Below are 10,776 nucleotides of genomic sequence, written 5' to 3' on the forward strand. Positions count from 1 at the left end.
ATGATGCACAGATGTAACTGTGCCAGTGTTGGGCATGGACAGCAGCCCCACAAGCCAGCACATAGCAGGCTGGCACAGGGTCACCCAGGCAGAGAGATGTGGAGTTGGTTTGATGTCACCACCCCGGCTCAGTGGGAACATACCTGATTGCCCCAGGATTTTATACCTGCTTGCACACAACCACCAGTCATTCCACAGGGGACTGGGGTGCCATATGAGAAAATAGAGATACCTGCTAACTGGAGGGGACACACTCGGGAAGGTGCAGCAGACGGGGGGGGGGGGGACGGTGGGCGCAGCCATTGGGTTTTTGGGTGGAGAACCGCTCCACCTCTCCGATCAATCACATTATCTGTGACCCAGACAGGATTTTTACAGGCACGGCCAAGGATTTACCGGCAGGATTTAGCGCTGAACGATCCAGGATAGGCCAAAGAGACGTCCTTGTTTGGGAAAAGCCATGCCTCCTAATCCCAGGCGCATGGAATTAGCTACGACTGTGTTTCTCTTCACCAGGAGGGAGGAGGGCTCCCAGAGGACACTCGTCTTGCCCCAGTTTCCCCTGCCCCCATCCAAAGACTGTGAAAAGAACTGGGGCGAACTCTGGGGGTCGTGTTCCAAAATGGAAAAGTGCCTGAAGTGCTCTGGAGCCAGGGATTTGCTGGCTATAGGAATGCAGGTCGTCCTAAAAAAGGAGCTGGGTTGCCAAATACAAATGATTGATAACAAACGCCTCCCACCCCCCATCACACTTGCAGGGTTCCTAAAAAGCTCAACTAATATCAAAAGATTCATGCATAAGCTGCACTTAAAGCTCACCAGCCTTCGCGCGGGAAAACTGAGGGGGCGGAGCACGTAGGAGATTTCCTGCGGCCAACGCAACCGCCCCTGGGAGCGGCGCTATCGCCTGCTAGCGCCAACTGCTCGGGGGCATCCCAGGACACGGGAGACCGAGCGCCTCCACGCGCAAGGTTCTGAGCCGAGTGGGTCCGACGCACGATTCAGGAGCTGAAAAATCCATAGCGCGCACGCAAAGCCAGCGGGGCCTGGGAGTGCGCGCGGCAGCTGGTGAAAACCTCCCACTCTTTCCAAGTGACACGAGACCTCTTGTTCGGGCTGTGCTAACAAACAGTCCACCCAACCTTGCTTAATTCCCTCCAAAGGTTAGTACCGTTGCTAAGCTACGTCGTTTACGTAGCCACACTTGTGGGGGAGGAGAACTTGGCACAAAGGTTAGAAAAATGTGCACCTTTTCACAATCCAAAAAAAGAAAAATGGCTAGACCCATTTTTGCTTGTGGTGGCTCATCCCACCCCAAACCTGACAGGGGAAGGACACATGAATCTGTACAGACAATGAAAAATAATGGGAAAGCAGTGCCATAAGTGACTTCTTTAACACAGCGGGAAACTTGTGCAAATACCAAACACCAGCCTCTCTCTAGTACCTCATGTTCTTGTGTTTAGGACTAAAGTACTCAGGACTTTATGACGTAAATGTGTATTTAAAAATCACAGATGGCCTCTTTCACTTCTCTATTTTTCGCCATCTAATCTGAGAGAAATTATATAAAATTAAAACAGAACCTCATGGGAGGATGTGTAATATGTAATGACCTTAAGACTGTTCGAAAGCACTCTCTTTTTCATTAGAAAAACAGAACATTTAAGTTTCTTTTAGACACTGGCAGCCACAAAACAACTCTATAAATGCTGTAGACTATCATGTCATGGAGTGCAGAAGTCCAGATTTAACAGTGCAAGATGCTCTCTACGACAGGGACACTCAAATGTGGCCCTTGGGGTCAGCAGCAGTTTTCATTCTCCTCCTCTAATCAGGGACGAGCTTAGGCCTGGGTCAGAAGGGCAAGTGGGATCTATGGCCAATCAGTGATGTCAATCAATCAATTATCTGTCAGGTAGAAATGAAAACAAGCTGTACGGTTGGCCTCCAGGGCCAGATTTGGGGCTGTAATCCGCAGGTGAATAAAGAGGCTAGACGGTCTGCACGGCGCGTTCTCGTCATGATGCGCTCCCGTGCTCCGGCGCACAGCGAGAGCCACGGTGCCAGCAGGGGAAGCCACGCGGCAGCCTGTGCGTGGGCCGACTCTGGGCTGGCCCGCGTCCCCGCTGCTCCGCAGACCTGGCACCCTGCCCTCCGAGCCAGAGCGGCGAGGTACCTCACAAACCCAGAGGCGTGATGGGCGAGATAAGACGACCAACCGCAGCCCTGATTTCACCAGCGGGACAAAAAAAAGCCCCTTCTTAATCGTACCCCCAACTGAGATTTCTGCCTTACTTTGTGCGAACACTCACCCAACCTGCGCTCTCCTTTCTTAAGTATTTTTGTTCTGCCCGCCATATGAGATTATATATGGGCACAAACAAATTATGGTAATAAGAAGGCAGACTACAGCATGTATTTATTTTGACTGGAGTATATGTACAATGCACCCTCCTCTTGTGTGGCCCTTTCTTACTGAACACTGACACTGTTCCTCCGTGTTCCTTTTTTAAATAAAAAAGTTTGATGAATACATTTTAATAAATTTACTTCTTTGCATATCGAGCCCTGGCCATCTTCTCCAGGTTTTTGTTTGCACCAACAGCCTTCCTTTCCCATCAGCACTGTGACCGCCTGATCTGTCTCTCTACAGATACTGGGGACGAACTCCGTACCCAGTGTTCCCCCAACAAAATGGAGTCAGTAGGAGGACGCAGAACTAAGAGGTTTTAAAAGTTCTCTGGAACACCAGATCGCAACAGTTAATGGGACGGTCACACCAGCCAGCTCAGACAATAAGCCATTTAATAAGGAAGAGGTTCTGTGCAAATACTCAAAGCCTGCATGGTACCTGTTCCAGGTATTGCCGCTGCCGGAGCTATATTTAGAGACGAGCGTTCAGGCGACAGTGCTTGTTTGTGCAAGCTGTTCCATCACCTGCCTGCTCTGTCAAGGAAACTCTTTTGCAATACTCAGCTGCAGAAAGTCAGCTTTGCTTTTCGGGCTGTGGTTGGAAACACATTGTTTTTTTGGTTGTTCTTACATTTTTTTTTAACCTTAGGACACTGACTTCTAGCCAGCAACTTGTGTGGGGCAGAGATTACATCAGGTCGGTATGGAGAGGAAGAAGGACGTGGTCTTTATGGAAAGTGTTCCCCTATCCACTGAACTCCGTCAGAGCGTTGCCAGGGTGACTGAGAGAAGTTGGAGGTGGGGGGGGGGGGGGGGGGCGAGGGGGAGCCAACTGTTATGGGTCTTCCCCTGTTCCCCTCCCTTTCGGAAAGAGGCCACGCTCCGATTCACATTCCAGCTACAGATGCTGCCGTGACTCATCTCAGGAGCGAGGGAACACTCCCCGAATTAGCGGCCTCGCTAGGCTTCTGTGTGCCTGTTCAAGACACAAAGACAAAGAGGAGCTGCGATTTTGCTGAGGTGCAGGTTTCAACACCGGGGCCCCAAAGCTGTGTGTGTGCATGCACGCGTGTGTGAGAGTGTGTGTGTTTATGTGTGTGTGTGTGTGTGTGTGTTATGCATGTCTGTTTGTGTGTGTGTCTGCGGGGAGTTCACAAAGTACACTGTGTGTTAGTTCACACAAGGTCCTGATGATGACTAAAACCAAAACACCAAACAACAAAGTCATCGCGTTCTCTTTAAGGTTCCCTTCAGGTAAAATGAGGGCTTGTACCTCAGCTCTTAAACTGAGTCCCCCTACACTGTGCCTCCATGTATCTTTTATCTAAAAACTCTTTAGAAAACACAGAAGACAAAAAAAGACTCTAAAAACACAAACACAATCAATATCCCAACTCGAGCGTGTCAGGCTATGCGATGTTAGCGGCAAGGTGGCACAGCCTTTGCGTTTGAGGCAGCCCACGCCGCTGAGACAGCCGCCCCACGCGCTGGATTCAACCCCACGACAAACAGACCTGCAGTCAGAGCGAAAGTTCGGCAGGAACAGAAAGAGGCAAGCGGCGCCTCGTCGCATGGGACCGCAGACGCCTGCAGACGAGTGCGTCATTGCAGCGGGCGGGGCGGGGGGCGGGGAGCTCCGGCCCTGCATACGGCGCGAGCACCAGCCGAAAACACGCAGCGACCTGGCTGAAGGGGGTTCAGCACGAGCTCTGAGAAAGAAAAAAAAAACCCACAGACACGCCTACGCTTGCACGGGTGCAGCACTTCCTTTCTCCTGCTCGCTATCTCTCTCTATCTCTATCTCTATCTCTCGCTCTCTCACTCCGCCTCTGTTGCTCATAGAACAATGGCACATGTCTGGCAGGCCTTTTCGCTCAATGTCTCGCCCTCGCTTGCCTGGCTGTCGGAGGACCAGTAATGAACCCATGGTGCAGTATGTCCAAACACACTGAGATTATCCAATAGGAATGCTTTCATGCTGCTTTTCTTCCCGCCTCAATAGTCCTTCCCATTATCTTCAAATCCCAGGAGTTTCGGTGCTAATTGAAAATAGAGACAAATCCTACGGGAGGGCCCCGGCTACTGTGGGCTCAGGTTAATTCCCAGCATGCATTATGTCCCCTTCTCTGCGGTTTCTCTAAATAAAGCCGCTCTCTCGGTCCCCGCAGTTTTCCCAGCTCAGGCGCTGCTCAGTGAGGCTGCTCCCCACGGCCCGGCCGTCGCGACTCGCCTGGGCTTTGGAGCAAAGCAGTGTGATTGCTTATTAACCACGGGCTTCCACCGTTTAGAGATGCCTCACTTATCCGGTTCCCCTCCAGGGAGCCAGCCCCACAGAGCAAAGGCAGTGCAGGGGATGGGAAGTCTGGATGGCACACGGGCGGTCCGTGGTATAGCGCGGCCGGCCATGCCATCGCAGAGACGGGATTCTCCCCGGAGGAAGGCGGGAGTGGGGGCCTGTGTAGGCTGGGACTCATTCTGACAGAGGCCCCAATAAAATAAACACATTGTCCCACAAGGCTCCTGGTCTAAAACTAAACACAAGCAAAAACGAATGGAAAAAAACACAGCTGCTTCACTTTGCTTGTGTTCCGTTTTACTGGTCTTTGCTACCCAACACACCTGCCCCTAAAACAGAACCAACCCTGTTCCTGGAGATTTACCATCCTGTAGGTTTTCATTTCAACCCTTACTTGGCACACCTGACTCTACTAATAAGCAGCCGAACAAGATCTCTAGCTGTTTAATGAGGTGTGCTTTGTTAATGTTGGAGTGAAAGCCTACAGAAAGGTAGATCACCTGCAACAGGTTTGGTTACTACTGCCCTAAAAGAAGGGTGTTCAATATCAATCCTGGGGACCCATTGTGTATGCTGACCTTCATTCCTACTGGAATTGCAACCTCTGAATAGCAATGAGCAGTTAATTGTCCTTACTCTCACATTTAATGTCAACTGAAGGATGAATATTAATTTCAAATAATACAATGTGACCTCATAAGGTCAGAAATAGGGGTGTACCATGATGAATAAACATTCACATCCAAAGACCTTTAATCAGTCAGATCATTGAATGCCTTACCAACATGGACCCTGCCCTTGCTGCATGGCTGAAGCTACGCAAGTGTGGGTTTGGTTAGTGCTTGGAGGGGAGACCTCTTGGGAAAACTAAGTTGCAGTAACCTGGTTCTCTCAACCTGCCTCTTAATCATGCCATGATTTAATTAGCTAAAAATGTGTTCTCTCCCTGTCCACCGCAGCTGATGTGTGGCGAGTGTTCCGGCGCAAAATGGCTGCCACACATCACCCAGGTGGCCGTTCCACATTGTTGGTGGTTGAGGCGAGTTCCCCCTTATCACTGTAAAGCACCTTGAGTGTCTGGAAAAGTGCCATAAAAATACAATGTGTCACTCATTCATTAAATTTTCTATAATGCACTGGATGACAAATGATTCCTTTAGAACAAGGTTACATTTTATAATTGACAGATTTAGGCTAACAGGGGTCTTAATTGTTGAAAATATTGTCACCTCCTGACAGAAAATGAAAAATGATTTAATGACAGAGCAAATGCCAATGAAGTAGGCTAATGGTTGGATTACTAGCTGAGGTACCATATGCGCAGTGATACTGACGTAACAAGCAGGTGGACAGGTGGTGTGCACACCAGACTGCAGGTGTGTGGCCGTAGTGTGGGAGCTTGTGTGTATGCTGCGTACCTTCAGGTGTGTTCTAACGCTCAGACTCATGGTTCTTGTTGTACAGGGATGGCAAGTATGGCCATCCACCAACTTACAAGTAGATGGATGGGTGGTTCACTGCAGGCTAGCCTCATCTCACCCACATTTATCGGTTCCTTCTGCCAACCAATTCAGACTGAACAACTTGCTTTTCTTTAGATTCTGAAGGCCCACTTTATACTCTTTAGACCCTCTTAGCCCTTCCCTGATGGTCCATCTTAAACCCCCCCACCATTTTAGATCCATGCAAGTAGACATATTATTAAATGTGTTGCACGCAATAACTTTCTGAATGCTGCCTGTGGTCTTCAGCAGAAATTTGCTTAAATTTGCTGCTGAGTTTTTGTCACACAAAGGTGTGCACTCAGTTGGAAATGAATGTGGGAATGACCTTGGGCTTGGAGACAAGGACCACAGGACCGCTGCACAGCTGACGAGCCCTTTCAGCCCTCGCCAGCCCCCATTGCGCTCGGGCAGCGCTAAGCTATGTCCGAGCAGACCCCGCGGATTTCAGCACACTTCACTCAGCTCATTCGTAGATGGAACATACGTGTGAGTTTCCAGCTATAGCAGAGAGAGCTGGGTGACCATGAACATTAGCAACTTGATTGGAGAGGAAGCCAGAACAACAGAGCACAGTATTATTTAGCACCAACTGTGGAAAAAAAACCACACTCTTTTATATCTGGGCAAAGTCTCTAGGCACATAATGCCCCTAGTGAGGCTAAGCTAGACCTGAATTCATGTCAAAAAAAAGGCCAAGGTCAAAGTTCAAATGTAAAGATTGACCTTGTACCAGCCCTTGGTAAAAGTCAAAAGGGCAGCCCTCAAATTGGCCTCCTCAGTAGGAACAGACTGACAGACATGAATTTGAGCTTTGAAGTTGAAGAATGAAATGAGAAAGATAGATGAAAAGGGATAGGTCTATTTGGACCTGTATCACACCCTGAAGGTCAGAAGAAAGCCTATAGTATGTGACTTTTAAAAAAATTGAAATTAAAATGGTATACAAATGGAAGAGTACGTGCCGTTGCAGAGGCTAGAGAACCGTTCTTTGTGAGGAAAGGGCGTCTTTCTGTTGGCATATTGTGGTGTAAAAACCTTGTTCAAACACAAAAGAGAATAGGCAAGCAAAACAATTTTCTACCCGCTTGTTCAGCAACTCGCAAACACGCTTCAATAGCCATCTTGATCAGACAAGCCAAAAAAAAAAAGAGTACAGCCAAACAGATCGCACAATTTTTACATCTGACAGTTCAGAAAACACGGGCCGGTTAAAGAGAGTAACGGAATTTTTTTTTTTTTTTTTTGCATTGTTTAGCCTCAGGCAACCCACATCACGTTCCCATGAAATGATTTACATCAAAAGAAATGATCTCAGCCACAGTGCGGTTCGTGCAGAAACAGAAAAGTGTGCAGGAACCGAATGCACAATCGTAACACAGAAAGTAGTTTCTGAGTTTTAAAATAAATAAATAAAGTATAAAAGTTCTACATTCCTGGCGTAGTCACACTTGCCTGTTAGTGTTCCGTAAGTGGCTTCTCAAGCCTTGTGATATTGATAATGGGTTACGCAAAAGATGGGAAGTCCAACCCGGCTAACTTTCTTCGAAACACTCCCACAACACAGAGCTATTCATTTTCATCGCACAATATACCTTTTGTCACATTTTAGCAATGTGAAAGGTCATTTTAAGCACTACTGTACACAGGTCGTTCAAGGCGCGGTTACCAAAGGCACGATTGTTGTGATTTAAGTTCGCAGGTTTGGTGCTTGCTTCGAGCTTCGAGTGTAAGCGACCCCGGCTTCAACAGTCAAACATCCAGCACAAAAATAACACTGAAGTGCTCTGCGCTCTGAGTAATATTATTGGTCAACTGTGAATGATCATGAGTAGGTGCTTATACAGCGCCATGAAAGCGGCTGGTCGAAAAAGCCTGCAAAGTAAACATGCTTCAAAGTGTCCGGCACCTGTAAGATGTCAAGTTGATTATATCTGCATTGCATTTATCCAACAAACAGCCAGCACTCCTAATCTGAAGACTCTCCACAAATCGTTGAATGGTCAACATATATATGTCTTTTTTTGCGCTGCACGCTTCTCTGTTTAAACGGCATTGTGGAAAATAAACTTGAAGCAATCGTTATAATTTTTGTGTCCCGTTGGGTAACTAAGTGAATCAGCAAGTGAAATTCTTAACTCTAAATTGCCTAATGACAACGAAACCCCTTCGTCAATGAGTAAGCTTCAAGAGAAAACAGAAGCAAAACCAGAGGACTGGGAGAAAAGGGCGAGATCTTTCTCGGGTTGGAAAAGTCAGAATGCCCCGTCACTGAAGATTTAGCGAGCCACCAAGTTAAACTGACACTTCAGCGACCTATAAACTTCACATCGACGTGAGCCCCCCTGACAGTGTAGCCAATACGCGATTGATACAGCCCCCTGGTTCATTTCACTGCAAAACCACACGGCAAAACGAAAGGGGAGAGTGAGTTGTGTCGATAGGCGGCAATTACCTTGATTTCCAGATAAGTCGTCCGCTGTCCTTCTGCTTTTTGTGTTGCAGTGTTAAGTTAAATACACTATTTAACTCGGGTGCAAAGACAAGAACTATAACACCGTAAGCAAATGCGGCTTTCTGTCAGCGACGCAGCACACAGAAGGGAACTGCAGCTGTTGGACTACAGCCCGAAATGGAGAAAAAAATTGACTACCACACGCCCAATTCAGAAGATGACCCTCCCCAACCGAGAAGCGCCGCCTCAAACTCTTCTTGTATTAAAATCGTGATGACAAAGTAGTAACGTAGCAGCACCATTAGCTTCAGACGCTATAGGCAATGCTACTTTTTTCGATAGACATAATATCTAAATTCCAAAAACAACGACCCTGTAAGACTTTGCTTGACATATCATTCGGCTCCAAGTTTTACTGTCTAATGTTAAAAATGAAGGCAATAATTACTTTAATATTACATAATTTCGTCCTTAATTCAAATGTGATTTTACAGGAAATTAACAAAAGCTGGTAAATTGGCTATTTCTTTTCTATAAATTCTGTAAATAGCCTATCTTAAATAAAACAATGTTCTACCTAGATTCGTATTGTTTATATTGTAGACGTTGCTTCTGTAGTCCGTGTAGACACGCCCCCTCACCTTTTGAGGGAAAACCCTTCACACCCAACGATTTGCAGCTGCAAATCTGCCTCTTATTGCCTCAAGTCCCATCATTTTGACGGCGCTCTCTCAGCAGTAATAAAAAACAAAACCCGCCTGTTCGTAGTGATACCCAATTCAATTTAAGGAAGCGAGGACTGGCGCATATTCCTCAGTCTGAAGGTCACGTTAATTCGAAACCTACTGCGGTGATGAACTACGGGCGTCACCCATTACACTACATGCGACTCACTCCACACTAGCTCTCAGGCGGAATCAAGCTCGGCGGCTAAGTTGATTCCCCACGGACCGCTGAAACGGCCATCAATCAGAACATGAAATCATTACAGTCAATTACTTAATGGAGCACTTTCTCATTCCAGAGAGCAATTTCCCTATGGCCCACGTAATCTCATTTCTAATCCCTCCGGTGAAAAGAGATGATCGTTTAAATGTGTGGTTTCAGTTACCATAAAAGGCATTTTTTATCTTGTTTTTAAAAACGAAAATGCATTCAGCTTTTTTGACTGCATAGCAGACGCAGTGCTTTCCACAGCTTGCATGGCCTATTGCTAAAATACCACCTTGATTACAATACTGTAGCGCAGCTTGCATAGCATTGACTTTCAAGCATATAGTATAAGCACTGTCGAAGAATTCGCCTCGAGTGGAATAGATCATCCTCCTGTGTCGCTGTTCTGCGCATGGATTTCCTGTCCCAAGGGCATTAAATCTGGGCCCAGATATATTTTTAGGCCAATCGCACACACATTACTGCAGCACTTAAAATGACTGAATACCACTTTAATTTTGACATTATTTAAACACAGCTTGTTTTCTAATATTCAGTTGTGTTGTTTAAAGTATTGACACATTTCATCGTTTAGATCTCAGTAGCCAACGCTGATCTATATGAGGTCGGGACGTTGAGTTTTTTTTTTAAAGCGCTGTAAAACAGCCCCTATCAACCCATCATATCACCACAACCGTTTTTAAGGATTTTTCAAGCGATAAAATTAACCTGAGAATAAGGAAAAGCTAACAGCTATACGTCCTCAGCATGTAGCCATGACAGGTGTTCATTTCGCACAGCGGAATCAATGCCGATTCATCTGCAGTACTGTGCCAAGGAAAATAGCGCCACGTATGGCAGTGATAGGAAAACGTCACTTACTCTCCCACTTGCTCTCCTTTCGACGCGTCTTTTCTCTAACCCCCCGCACCCATTCCACAATTCCATCTTCATTAAGCGACAACACAACTTTTTTCAATCTAATATTTAGTCTTAAATTTAAAACAATATCTGTGCATTCATTTGACAAACACTTGTTTGTAGAGTACACTGGAGTAACGGGACAAAGACCACGGCATTTTTGTGGCCTTAAACCTGGGACCCAATACCAAGCAAACTCGTTTTTCAGAGCCCAGAAATAAACTGCATTTAAGCAGACAGCAATCGGAGCCAGT

The 10,776-nt window shown here is 46.7% G+C and overlaps 1 protein-coding gene across 2 annotated transcripts in view; it reads right to left on the reverse strand.

Moving 5' to 3' along the window:
* The window catches only part of dgkaa (diacylglycerol kinase, alpha a), a 34,667-nt gene extending 25,758 nt beyond the window's left edge, over positions 1 to 8,909 (reverse strand). Inside the window, exon 1 of one of the 2 annotated variants that reach the window (XM_064299033.1) lies at positions 8,669 to 8,909. The gene's annotated coding sequence lies outside the window, so the exon portion shown is untranslated. The remainder of the gene's footprint in view (positions 1 to 8,668) is intronic. The other variant, XM_064299034.1, reaches the window with a different exon arrangement.
* Between the last annotated feature and the right edge of the window lie 1,867 nt (positions 8,910 to 10,776).

The sequence above is a fragment of the Anguilla rostrata genome, chromosome 11 (genome assembly GCF_018555375.3).
Source record: "Anguilla rostrata isolate EN2019 chromosome 11, ASM1855537v3, whole genome shotgun sequence".
Lineage (NCBI taxonomy): Eukaryota > Metazoa > Chordata > Actinopteri > Anguilliformes > Anguillidae > Anguilla > Anguilla rostrata.